At 37.0% G+C, this 14,129-nt stretch overlaps 1 protein-coding gene across 1 annotated transcript in view; it reads left to right on the top strand.

The window, feature by feature from the left end:
• cdh13 (cadherin 13, H-cadherin (heart)) overlaps nt 1-14,129 on the top strand; it is a 347,744-nt gene that overhangs the window by 31,069 nt on the left and 302,546 nt on the right. The window lies entirely within an intron of this gene.

Raw genomic sequence — 14,129 nt, 5'->3', positions numbered from 1 at the left:
CACTTGAACAGATGTGTGTGTGATAAGAACTGTCTAAAATGAAACAAACAATCTTTTTAGTTTGGCTTGCACCCCATTTGTTCACATAGAGAGGGTGGGGTTTATGACCTATACTGCATCCAGCCACCTGGGGGCGATCAAAATGCTTTGGCTTCACCTTTCAGGACTTGTGCGGCACACTTTTGTGCACACATACAGATAGCACGTGAACACCTAATTCCGTTCTCTTTCACTCCTATTTGTGCTTGAACGGACTCATACACGCAAATTATGTCAAAATACACATGTCGGCGAGTGTCCTCGTAAACAGTCATGTATGGCTCACGTGAACGTAAACATTTTGTAAAGAAAATGGATGCGTATCAGGCCCTGTCCCAAATGGTACACTTCATGTGCACTTTCGGTCTTGTGGACTTACAATGGCTGTCCGTTGAGACCGCAGTGTGTCCCATTTGTCATTTTTAGATCTCAGAAGGGTGCTCGCGAGCGCCCCCATGTGGTCGATTTGCGCCCTTGATGCGCACTTTTGCCGAGCCTGCGCTGATGAGGGCTCCGCAGCAGACTTCTTCTCGACAGTCAAAGCGGCATTACGTCATGAAAGTGCGGACTCAGAGGAAGACCGCGAGTGCTTAGGGTTCCATTCGGGACAGGGCCTCAGTATATAGAGAATGTGAAGCTGACATAACGCTGTGTAGAGTTCTGGGGAACTGTCTTGTTCAGACGCCATATCAGGAGGATTGCATTGCCTTTCTGTTAGTGAATTTGATGCAGTTTTTTTTTTTCTGTCATGATTATCAGAAAATAGGTCATTCATGCTGCATCGAAAATTGCCATAGTAACGATGAACGATGATGTGAGTTACTATGGGAATTTTCGATGCAGCATGAATGACATACAATGGTAACATTTTTGCCAATCACGACAGAAACCCCCCCGCAAAAATGGACAATGTAATACGTTTTTTCACTGTGTGAAAACACTAAGCGAACAAGGTTGAGGGGGTTACGAGAGGACGCCGGATAGCAAATCTATTAATAATGTTACTGAATAAACCTACTGCCTATCATTCAATAAAATAATCAATAAAATAATCACATTGGTGAGGGTTTTTGAAAGATTTGTATTTTGTTTGGTTTAACATTACATTTGCGAGTATGACTCACAGTTTGTTTGCTTGGTTTAGCAGAACTTGCAAATCTGTTCATAACCGATTTTGGTTGTTATGTTAAAATAAATGCAGAAAAAAAAAGTGTGTCGGTGTCTGTATGGTGAATGTGACCCGCAATCTTTGATTTCCCTCCGTGGCCATGGGGAAATGAAAATTTACAATGACAAAATTAAAACTTGGATCGACTTTCAGACTGTTGAACTAATTTTTATTTGGACATTTCTATTGTGTGACAGCAGTTCAGCACGTGACACTGTTTTCATGGCAACCACATTGTGAACATAATTCTGCAAAACTACAGTGAAAACATTATCAACTTATCTTGCAATGCGACAAAATGGCTTCTATTCCCTGCAAATACTATGAAGAGTGTGAATATTTAATTTAAAGGCAAAAACAAAACAAAAGGTGCCGGTATCTGAATTAATTACAGTATCTGTAGTAGAGGGCGATCCTCTTAAGATGGAGGCGCTGTCAGCATGCAACGCGGCATGACGTAGCCTCACATCCTTACATTTGGTCTTAAAGGGTTAGTTCACCCAAAAATGAAAATTCTGTCAGTAATTACTCACCCTCATGTTGTTCCAACCCCGTAAGACCTTCGTTCATCTTCGGAACACAAATTAAGATATTTTTGATGAAATCTGAGAGTTGTCTCACTCCTCCATAGGCTTTCAGAGGGACCGAAACTTGCTGGCCCAGAAAAGTTATTAAAGAGATCGTTAATATAGTCCAAGTGACTACAGTGGCTTAATCCTAAGTATATCAAGCGACGCTAATACTTTTTGTGCGCAAAAACAAACAAAAATAACGACTTTATTCCACTATTCATTTCCTTCTCTCTGAGCCTCGTAGTGTTTTTGCGCTGCGCGTCTGTGTTGCACGTTATCACGCATCACACACATGACCCGCTTCGGCCAATTGTGAGCCTACGTGGTGACGTGTAACACAGACGCGCTACGCAAAAACACTACGTGAACCAACTAGAGGTCCAGAGAGAAGGAAATGAATAGTGGAATAAAGTCGTTATTTTTGTTTGTTTTTGCGCACAAAAAGTATTCTCGTCGCTTGATAAACTTAAGATTGAGCCACTGGAGTCACTTGGACTATATTAACGATCTCTTTAATAACTTTTCTGGGCCAGCAAGTTTCGGTCCCTCTGAAAGCCTACGGAGGAGTGAGACAACTCTCAGATTTAATAAAAAATATCTTAATTTATGTTCCGAAGATGAACGAAGGTCTTACGCGGTTGGAACAACATGAGGGTGAGTAATTACTAACAGAATTTTCATTTTTGGGTGAACTAACCCTTTAAAGTGACAGCAGCCTAATATATGTTGGTGTCTGTGTCATTAATGTTAATCAAACAATAATATACAAAGAGAAAAACCCTTTTGTGGCTTTAACAAAGATTAATTATATTTAGTTATTTACAATGAAGACTAGTGTTATTTTAAATTTGATCATTACATTTCTATACCTGAATACTGTTAAATTTACCTGAAAAACAAAAAGCGCTCTTTTATTTCATTTGTATCTTTGTTCTTTTGTATTTATCTATGCTTGTAATTAGTTTATTTTCTATGCAGATTCACTCCCCTACAAAATCACCCCAATCATTTTACAATGATTAATTCTTTCCAAATAGATTATTTTTTTATATATAACGCAGAAAAAAAAAATCTGTTTTTCCAATATTTTTCCCTACAGCAGACGTACTTAATCACTCTACACTTTCTTAGATTCCTTTCCCACATGTAATTAATTAGCAGATTTCTTTTAATTATTATGTTTGGCAAGTCTCTGTTCGTAGTGCAGATATTAATAGTGCAATATCCCATGTTGGCCTGCTTATTTAACACCTTTCCAAACTAAGCATTTCAGTCTTGATACTAGTATAATCGCCACCTCTTCTAGCATCTCTGCATCTCTCTGGCTGTCAGAGTGGGGAATGGCTGCTTTTTTGGACACTTCATGTCTGCCACAGATAAGAACACTTTGATTTCTTGTTTTGCTGTTTGTGCCAGTCGGAATGTGTTCCTGTTGGAAATGCGCTATAATGTTTGCTTAGGCGTAATGGCAGCTGTTTCACCTGTCAGTGTTCCTGGCGTTATGCTTCTAACATGTGCTAATGATGTCTTTGCATGATGGCAGTGCAGGTAGAGAGGACCAGCAGCATTTCAGATGAGTGTCTCGTCGTGGTCTCATTTCTGAGTTGTTGCTCATACTCAGGTGTGGCTGTGGATGGCTGAAACTGTAGTAGGAGATGTTGCATCATCTTGCAAACCCTACCAATGCATCTCTCTCTCTCTCTCTCAAGCCCTTTATGAAGCCCAAACATTCACATGTGGTCAGCTGTGACAGTTCACTGTTGTTGGTCTGTTAAAATGGAGAATTTTGTTTTTGCCCCAAATATACTTGAATTTGAATCTTAGCCCAATTATGATGTTTTGTGAGTTCAGATATTTTAGTCAAGTGCCAAACTTTTAATGTGCTTCTCATAATTCGTGTCACCACATATCAAGAATACTGAAGAAGGTTTGTGTAGATGTATGTAAGCTAAATTATTAGCTTCTATTTCTTCAGCACACATGATCCCTCAGAAATCATTCTAATATGCTGATTTGATGCTCAAATAGTTTTTTTTTTTAACATTTGGGATGCCTAATATTACAATATTTTTTTTGTATTATTCTTTGAAGAGAAAAAAGAAAAAAAAAAGATTTTTTTTTAACAATGCAAAAGAAAAGTATTTTCTGTCATTTTTTAATCAATTTATTGGATCCTTGCTGAGTGAAATTATTTCTTCACAACAAATCTTATTAACTCCAAACGTTTAAACGGTAGTGTAAATTGTAATATAATAAGTGCCAAGTTATACATTTAAGTTTAAAAAACTTTAAAATGTTTAAGAGCAATAGTTGTCTACTTGGAATCACATCGTCTGAAACTGATTTTAATACCTGATGTAAACTTATGATTTTGTTGCCAAAAGAAAACTTTTTTCAACACAGTCAGACACCATTCCACCAGCACAATTTATCCCTTTAGAGTCAGCTCATCCCACAGATGTATTGTCATACAAGACTTGTATAGTTGTATTTGCTACACTGATATGATGCATTGAAAAGCTGATGCTTTAGATTTGTCAAAATGCTTTAGGCCTCTTGCTTTATCCGTTCTCCCTTGGATATTGTCTTGAAATTGGTTCGCCTCAGAATTCACAATAGTAAGGGTGTTTTGAAGTCCTTTTTTCTGAACAGGCAAAGGAGCAGCAAGAGAAAGAATGAGAAACTGTAAGCAATTCTCAAGCCTACGGGTTAGATTGCTGCCTTAAAATAAACACTCACCGTAACCTTCCCTCAATTCTCACACGTTATCAAACATTCTAATTCATATTGACGGATTTGAAATGGAATATTCTTTCACCTGGTGCACTATCTCTTTGCCTTACTCTTTAGTAGAAACAGAGTTATCTTCAAACATATATCATTGCTTTGTGACCACTAGTTGTATCGCCCAGAGCACCTCGTCACCACGCCTCTCAATAATTAACTTAAAAGAAAATTAAGGCATAATCTAGACGGCCTTTCTTCTGTTTTCTGACAAGATAATCCCCATTTACAGCCGTGCTTGTGTGGCAGAGGTTGAGTGCTGCGAGAGGGCTTTCGCATTATTGCGTTTATCTCCTCATGGCCTTGTCTATTTAATGAGTCTCTGCCTGACAACGTCAAATGTGCTACCACTTCACTCTGAGATGCCTCTTTTCTCCATAAGCTCCTCTAAGTAGACGTTTCAGCTGTAATTTAATGGACCCTTCTTGTTGTTAAGTGAAGGTTATTTTAAGTGTTTAATTACTGGTCTTTGATCACTTAAGTGGATGAATGATGGTAATATCAGCTCTTTAAAACTGCTCCAGTTCATGCGTAATGACCTTCATTCAGGGAGGCCAGATGAAGTGTGAACAACAGGAAGTTACAAATTACATATGGAGTGTCACAGTTAATGTGTTTATTAGGGGTGGTCACACATACTCAGAAATGAACATGAATTGACTTCAATTACTTTTGGGTTGATTCTTGTGGTCTGATTGGTTAAATTTGGTAAAAAGCACCAAGTGTAGTTGTGTCCATAATCAGACTTCTAGAGTATGTACTGTATTCAACAAATAACTTGACTTTTGATGACATTTTTTCTTTTTTTTAGGTGTGCAGTCAGACATTCCCAGACATATATTGTCCGTCATCTCTGCATCTTTATTTACCTGCTACAGTCATGCTTAGGTTTAGCCTTAAAGGATTGGATTTAATGGTTCGCTTTTGATTTTAGACGTAAGTTTTTGTTTGACTCAATTTTACGGTTTTGCTGTTTATTTACTCATTAATTACTCACGAGACAGTTTTTTTTCTCCACAATTTTTTGTTGCTACTTCAATTCAATTTGGCAATTCCTCAGCTCCTGTGGCCTCATGGGAAAGAAAATAGTCCATAAGATATACACTTCAGATTATTCAGATTATTCAAAAGTTTTCATCCTAAATTTTCATCTGTTCTCGTCTGATATTTTCGCGAGTTAAAGTCCCCCCGAACCGGAAGTTGCAAACGACTTTTCTCCAGTGTTATGACGTATTTCCAAGTGAAACGGAATATTGAACAGAGGGCAGGGTTTTATTTAGCGTTCCTCCTCTCCATCTCTCGCTCATAGCAGACGAACGGTTTGAGGGGAGTGGTTAAGCGTTTTAAACCCAAGCCGTCAAACCTACGTCATCAGGAAAAGACGCCATTCCAGACCCGGAAGTAACTTTTCAGATTTTGATTAAAGATTACCATGGTAAATTTTTTTTTTTTTTTATATTTACTTGCACGGATTAATTGTTCACCACAAGACTAGTAATATGCGCTAACAAAGTAAATAGGGTCAATTTTGATTTCACGGGGACTTTAAAAAATAAATACGACCTCACGTTGTGTCAATCACGTTTAAACACTGTCCCGAAACTTTTGTCCGTTATAAAAAAAATTGGTTCGGGTTCGATTTTCTGAGTTTTTCGCATCTGTAGCAAGAATTTTGACAGGTGTTATAACTATTCAGAGCCACCTAATGACGAATACGAAAAAACGCATACTGTGTGTGCAAGACTCAGTGTGCAAGAACATTTATAATTTATTGAATACTCTGATACTATTATTGAAAAATTCTATTTGATGAGGGTGTAACTTACACACAAGGTGCTTTCTTATGTTAAAAAATGCACAAATGTTGTAATTAAATGGAATCAACTAATTTTTATACAGTTTTAACAGTTAACAATTATTTTATTTTACCAATGCAATGCATGTTGTGTAAAACTGAGTGAGATGAACGTCTGGTCGTTTGTACCTACACCAACAGTAATGAAATAACAGATACTTTCCTTCTTTTCCCAACACGTAAAAATGTCCAAATTGCATATCCCTAGTTTTCAGGCATACTTGGAATGATGGACGGTCGATATGGCTTCATTTGTTATGTGTATATGCTGCCTTTTCACTGTTTACAGCAGTCCACACAAGGTTAACAGATCACTCAAGTCGGCTCATTCATAAAGCATGTGTTTTGCATTTGTGGAATCGAAGGAAGGGTGAGTGGAGAAAAATGAAAGCGTTTGCAGATCCATCACATTGTTATATGCAGTCTTGCCCGACTTTTTCCCCAGAATTCCACTGCACGGACACCCTAAGGTAGGGTTCTGCCTGCCAGCGTGAAGGGCACAGGTGGTCACTGGTCACACTGGGTATCAATCATGCAGCAGGACATGGTGCCAGTGTAAAGCTTTGATAAAGAGTGTCGTTTGAGCTGAAACCCCGTCAAGGACTTATTAAAGGCCTGCCTTGCTGTGATTAACGATCCGGTCCATTCTGCCAAGACCAGTCTCTCCAGGAGGAGTGGAAGGTGATGATGTGAAAGGAAAGAGTGCAGGTTCACTCTTACTCTCTGAGGAAGAATGTGAGAACACAAATAAGTTCACTACTAGTACAAATGACTTTTAATTATCCTGCTCGCACACCGCCTCACAAGCATATTCTCATGGGTATGTGTTGATCTATTTATTTTTATTTTTAATATACTTATCAGTGTTGGGGAACAACAAAGTAGAAGTGTTTTTAGACGTTATTGAATTTGTACAACAAATAGCGGTTTAACATGATTAAACTCCACAACACTGTTTTTGTAATATAGCTTTGTGCACGTAGGTCTATAGTTTATAGCGTGGCATACTGATGTAACACTGTCACCAAAAAGGTCTCTCTTTCTCTAGTCATTTTAGTGAATCCGTTTGCAGTAAATGCACTGGTTCAGTAAAACAATTCACTGATTCATTTGAGTTCCTCCGCAGAAGTCTCTACATGCCGTTTACACCACCTTTCTTGTAGCAATACATACAAAACAGTATTTATAGTTAGTTAAATACTGCTCTTGGTCATAATGTTTTATTTAGCTATATTAATTATTAGTGCTTTTTTTGTTCTTGTTGATTGTTACTTTTGTTACTACACCTTTTTTTCATTTTGAGCTGCATTTTATGTTATGCAAATATAGTATTTTTTTATAAAATTTGTATATATAAATTGGAGGTCAAAGTGATTTTCAGGTGGGGAAGTATAGTATAGTATAGTATAGTATAGTATAGTATAGTATATTATTAAAATATGTAGAAATATATAGTATATTATTAATTTCAAAAAAAAAATGTACACAAATAAAATGGAGTTTCTTTTAGTGCTGATTTAAAAAAAAAATATATATATACAGTATATATATATATATATATACTGTATATATATATATATATATATATATATAGTGTATATATATAGTAATTTCTTTTATATATATATATATATATATATATATATATATATATATATGTACTGTGTATATATGTATATATATATATATATATATATATATATATATATATATATATATATATATATATATATATATATATAGTAATTTCTTTCCCCCTTTTTTTCCCTCTCTGAGTCATAGGAGGCGGAATAGATCCATACATAATGAGCTTAGTTCCACAAGTCATTGGTCCACAGTCAATACATCTTTCACATATCAGAGCTGTTTTTGATGGTTTCTCTTGTATGCAGTGAATTATTAAATTCGCTTCTCGAGCCTTTTCAGCACAATAGTCAGGCCAGGCAGAGAGAGGAACGGCTCTGAAGGGAACCGCACGTGTCCTCCCATGAATGCAGAGAGTCTCTTTGTCGGTCATCGCATACTCTCCATGCATTCTCATACGCTGAGTGCTATCAGCTGAGCAGCAAGCAAACGCAAAATACACACGTTTGCCATTGTGTACAGCTGTGCGCACTTCACTATATAAATGTTTCATGCAGGAGCAGCGCCGTATGTCAGCTTCTGTGCTGGTATTTAGTAAGCCTGAGTGCCTAAAGCCCTCTGGGTTTACCATTTTCAAACATCCATGCGTATTTCCTGCAATTTCTACCTTTTCTCTGAGATTGACAGTTGAGAAAAATCCACAATACAGAGGAGCTGTTTGCCCCCTGGTAAAGTTTTGACAAAGGCTATACGCTGAGAAAAGGTTGAAAACTAGCCCTGTTCTCTACTGTAGTGATTGAAACTCATATCAAAACTGAAGTGAGCAGTCTGGGTCTTTTTGACTTCCTGCATGACTGTGCAGTTTTAATTCCTTGATCATCTGTTTTCCACTCGGCATGCACTGCATTTTTAACTGTTCCAAGGATTTTTTCCACCCTGTGTTATTAGGATTGATTGAGCATGTTTTTTAATTATTGATGAGACTGTTCATATTGCTCAAACGCTAACTGTGATCTATGGCGATGCAAATGTTGTTGCAATGCTAGAGACTCCCATCACTGCGTAATGTCTGTATGATTGTGAAACTGGAAGCTCTGTTAATGAGCCCTTATTGTGATCTGCTCCATCCTGAGTCTATCCTGGAGCTTCTTTCAGACAGAGAACACAGAGCGGTGAACTTGTGTGATACTTTGTTTTATATTTTGGGATTTATTACAGTTCCCTCACAACAACACCCACCTCTCCCTGTAGGAAAGAGAAATAACAAATGCGATCCCTTTTATATCTCAATTGTTTCTCCTAGACAGCAAAGCAACTAGATGGAAAGCAAATGGAAACTTTTCAAGTTTTAAAGCTAAGCTTTATTAACCCAAAGATTTTAATTCTGCCATCATTTATTCACCCTAATGTTGTTCTAAACCTAAACGGCATTTCTTCATATAAGCCGGCATGAAAGAGAGTAAATAATGACACAACGTTCATTTTTGGGTGAGCTATCACTTTAAAGGAGAACTCCGGTCAATTTTAAACATTGAGCTCATTTTTTTGTAAATTTGGATTGCTGTCAATACAGAGAACAACGACAAAAATTGGTGTTGCCTACACCGTGTTATCCTCTTTTTAAAATTTGCGCCCTGTTGACTTCAATGGGGCAAGTTTTAAACCTGCTTTTAGCCTCTTAACATCCTTGATGTGTCATTACAAGTGCACAGCCAATGTGAGTGATTCCTTTAGAGTTAACACGGGTGAATCTGACTGCAGTAGATGTGAAAAATATGAGTAAAAATTAAGTTAATTCGGCCAGCGCTCGTACCTGTATTTACATCCTGTTTTCGGTTGAAGTCCAAAGTAGTCGATTGTCGAGTGTGTGATCATAGGTAACTAAACATATGCACGTGAACTCGACAATCGACTACTTTGGACTTCAACCGAAAACAGGATGTAAAAAAGAGGATAACACGATGTAGGCAACACCGATTTTTGTCGTTGTTCTCTGTACTGACAGCACTCCAAATTTACAAAAAAATTAGCTCAATGTTAAAATTGACCGGAGTTCTCCTTTAAGTCTCTCGTTTCTTTGATTTATCTCCTAAAAAGATTCTACAGAGATTTAGAAGATATTTCAACATGTGCACAGAACAAATTATTTATCTCAGTGGTGTTATTGATATAAATGTCATTGCTCTGTATTCTGTATGTCAACAGTTGTCTCATTTGTATCTTTTCTCCAAAGGAATTTTAGGAGGCACACCTGAGACAAGTTGATACATAACATAACTGTGATCTCAATTACATGTAAGTCTCTTGAGCTAAGAAACTGCAACCTCAGAGGCAAAAACTTCTCCTCTGGGTCCAGAGAGACGCTCGGGAGACTTTATGCATTGGCATGTCTTTAGTGTGGTGGAGAGTTGCTCCATTTAGACTGTGCCCACATGCTAAACCTGATAAACAGCATGTTTGTCTATATATAGTGGAGGTGTCCTAGATTGGAAGCTCAAAAACCTGCATGTGGTCTCTATATATCATGGAGCTGTTAGATCTGTTTGGTCTGGGAAAGGCTGTGTTTGTGAAGTCATCTGATGGATTATTGTAATTAAGTCTATGTTGTTTACCAGCATCCTCCTGCTGTCTTTCAATGCCTTTTCTCATATATTTTCCTTCTCTATTTCTCGGTCTCTTTCATTGTAGTGCTTATAGGCTCAGATTAATCCCAGCATGCCTGCATAGAACATCATCAAAACATCATCACATAATGAAACACAGAAGATGTAGAAATGCATTTAGATTATACTGAATGAGATGTATACGAGGAATGGACAAACTTACTTTCCTGACATAATTAGTACAGCGTTTATACCATTTTTCCTGCTTTCAGCTTGTCTGGTTGTCCACATTAGTGTGGTTGTCTTGAAACAGCCTACATGAATTATTCAATCAACCAGCTGATTGCCTCAATTAGATATCATATTGCCTCTTAATCAGTGTTTTGTTAAGCAATGCACAATTTCCCCGCTTGTATGTGTAATTTTCAGAAGAGTCACTTTCTCTCCCCATAGGGGTGGAGACAGTTAAAATGGACAAATATTACAAATTTGTGCAGTTATATTAAATTAAGCTTCTGTGCGAGAGAGCGAGCAAATTCAAGGACACCCATGCATTAAATTCAATTGAGAACGCTGCCAATAATTGAAACAAATCTATTTATATCAATATCTGCACATAGAATCTTGGTCTGTGATGGTCTGTCTGTCTATCTATCTATCTATCTATCTATCTATCTATCTATCTATCTATCTATCTATCTATCTATCTATCTATCTATCTATCTATCTATCTATCTATCTATCTGTCTATCTGTCTGTCTGTCTGTCTGTCTGTCTGTCTGTCTGTCTGTCTGTCTGTCTGTCTGTCTGTCTGCCTGTCTGTCTATTGGACAACAGTAGCAGTATGTATGTTTATATTTATATAAAAAGATCAGACCAGCTGCGTTTCAAGTAATTTCAAGTTTTTTTGATTCTGGTGTGACTGTAAGTGATGATATCTGAGTGGGTGAGTTGTTGGTACTGTCACCCACTGAAACATTATCTACTGGTGTCTTGAGTTTTTTAATTTATCATGTATTTTATCATATATTTTAGTTTGCATTCAGTACCACATAATTTTTTCTCATTCAATTTTCTCTCGCTCCTTCTACCTCAAAGAAAACACCCCTGAAATCATTCTCTTGACATAATAAAGATGACCGCTCAACAACACGTTTGTTATCAGACTAAAAGCAGTGGGTGATATTTTCAGACAGCCCAGCACAATTGGGAGCTCTCAGATCTGAAAGAAATTAATGAGTCTTCAACTTTCATTCAAAGCCGTGGCAGGTAACTCTGTGGGGGGAGTGGGGCTTTTTTTTTTTTTCTGTTAGACGTTCTAGCTTTCCACAGAAAGTGTGGCGTTTGAAATTATATTGCAGACAGTCAACATCTTTCTCGCTCGTTTGCATCCACCACATGTCAGGTTAAACTTGCACATTTTCTGAGCTTCAAAAGCAGCCACTCAGTGTTAGGTTAGAAATAAATCAAAATGGTTCTGGCTGTCCTGGCTCACTTGGAGCTCCAGGCGAGGTTAGACGTATACGAGACACAATATAGTGTTAGATGTATATGATACTCAACCAGAAAATATTATTTTGCCACCGCATATTAATCTCATGATGCACTTTTTGTTTGGCATGAAGGGGGTTCCAGTTCCACACAAATGTCCTTCTTTTAAGTAAGAGCAACTGAAATTGAGAGCCAGCATTCATCACATACATTTTGTTATACAAAAAATAACAGCTTTGATATTTGATAGCTATTTATTTTTTAATATATATATAAAAAAAATTGTGTTTTAGAGCAACATGAGAGTAGGTAGATGAGAAAAAAGAGTTTTCAGTTAAAACAACAGATCTGCAGAAGGTGTGACTTGAACTCATCAAATTGAATTGTTGCTCTCTCTGTGTTGTATGTGACTTCTGTATCTTCATTTTCATTTTATTAAATCTAAAAAGCTCTTGGTTCTAAAATCTAATTTAAAATCTGTTTCATCACCTGACTTTAAAACTGATTTCTAGACCAGTCAGAGTTGACTGATTTCACAGAATATTGCATATGATTGGTACTGACTCTGATTTTTTACCCTCAGACTGTAATTCCACCTAGCCAGAGTATATCAAATGGGTTTGAAATCGAGCAGTATGTAAATCTCCACAACTCAAACACAAAGTAGAGCTTTAGCTAGATAGGTAAAGCTTCAATTTAACATAATTTAATAAATAATTAAACGTTGTTAGCTTGCTGCAAGTGACTATAGGTTAGAGGTACCGTTGAATCTCGACAGCACAAGTTTGTTGTTTTTGTATAGACTTGATAGTTGTTTAGCGTGTGTCAATTGTGATGCCTTGGTTGTTTTTTTTTTTTTTTTTTTTCACTGATATTAATTGATTGGCCTAGCAGTCATCATCATCAGCCATGAAGTTTGTTCATCTTTGGAAAACCTATTAATTTTTCTCTTGGAGTAGTGTATTAAGCACTAATGTTCTCTTGTAAATTACCTGACAAACTCAAGTGACACCAGCCACCCTTGCTATTTTTCCAAAATGACAATTTCTTGTCAAGATGTATTGTTTTGAATTTACTTGGAGAACTCAATTAACATGGGTTTAATTCTGTTTATTTGGCATATTGGAAACAAATAGTGATTAAAATTCTTAGCAAATTCTTAGCTCCTGACTCCATGCCAGTCAGCTACCCTTCAAGGGAAGAAAATTACCTTGCTGGCAGTTACCAATGGAGACTCTATTAATGATTATGACATCTCTCTGTCTGTCTGTTGGCCTCTATTTTTTCAAGTTTTTAATTTCAGCATACTCCCATCTGTGTTTCTTGACTGCTATGTGAAAACCTGCTTTTAATTAGCTGAAGAAATGAAGGAAAGGTTTATGGGTTCAGGTAGTGGGTGGAGACAACATGCCATATTTGGTGACAGTGCCTGACAGGTGTGCGTGTCTGTGCATGTGTATTTGTTTACCTGTGCGGTTTAATTGGCCTACATGTCTATATGTTTCAAACAACTTGCCCTGCAAGCATTTAAAAACCCAGGACATCCTCCATTTTGGTAAGGGGCCATGTTTTGAAGAGGTTATTGCTTGCACTCCAAAACGGATTGAGGCCTATTTATAATTTACAATTCATTTTGCACTCTCCTTTCTGACCCAGCCTTCCATTTAAACCGCTTTGTTTGCTTTGCCAGACCCAGGTAAGAGACCTTGAATCAAGGGCACTAAACACCCAGGGAGACCTTCATCCATGTCCTTTTAGAAGAGTACTGCAAATCCCTTCAAAAAGCTAAACTTGAGCAAAAGCAAGTGTTCTGACAAGTGTTTTCCGAGAAGAGCTGGAGTCATGAAAGCAAATCAGTGGACATAGTTGACTTGAAAAAAAAAAAAAAAACTCACTGCTTTTGTGGTTATATGTATATATATATATATATATATATATATATATATATATATATATATATATATATATATATATATATATATATATATAGTGCAATGCATAAGTGAATACACCCATGCTAAAGTTGACTAAAA

This window comes from Scardinius erythrophthalmus (assembly GCF_964197995.2).
Source record: "Scardinius erythrophthalmus genome assembly, chromosome: 8".
NCBI lineage: Eukaryota > Metazoa > Chordata > Actinopteri > Cypriniformes > Leuciscidae > Scardinius > Scardinius erythrophthalmus.
The sequence above is the reverse complement of the archived record's forward strand: the minus strand, read 5'-3'. Positions and strand labels throughout refer to the sequence as shown.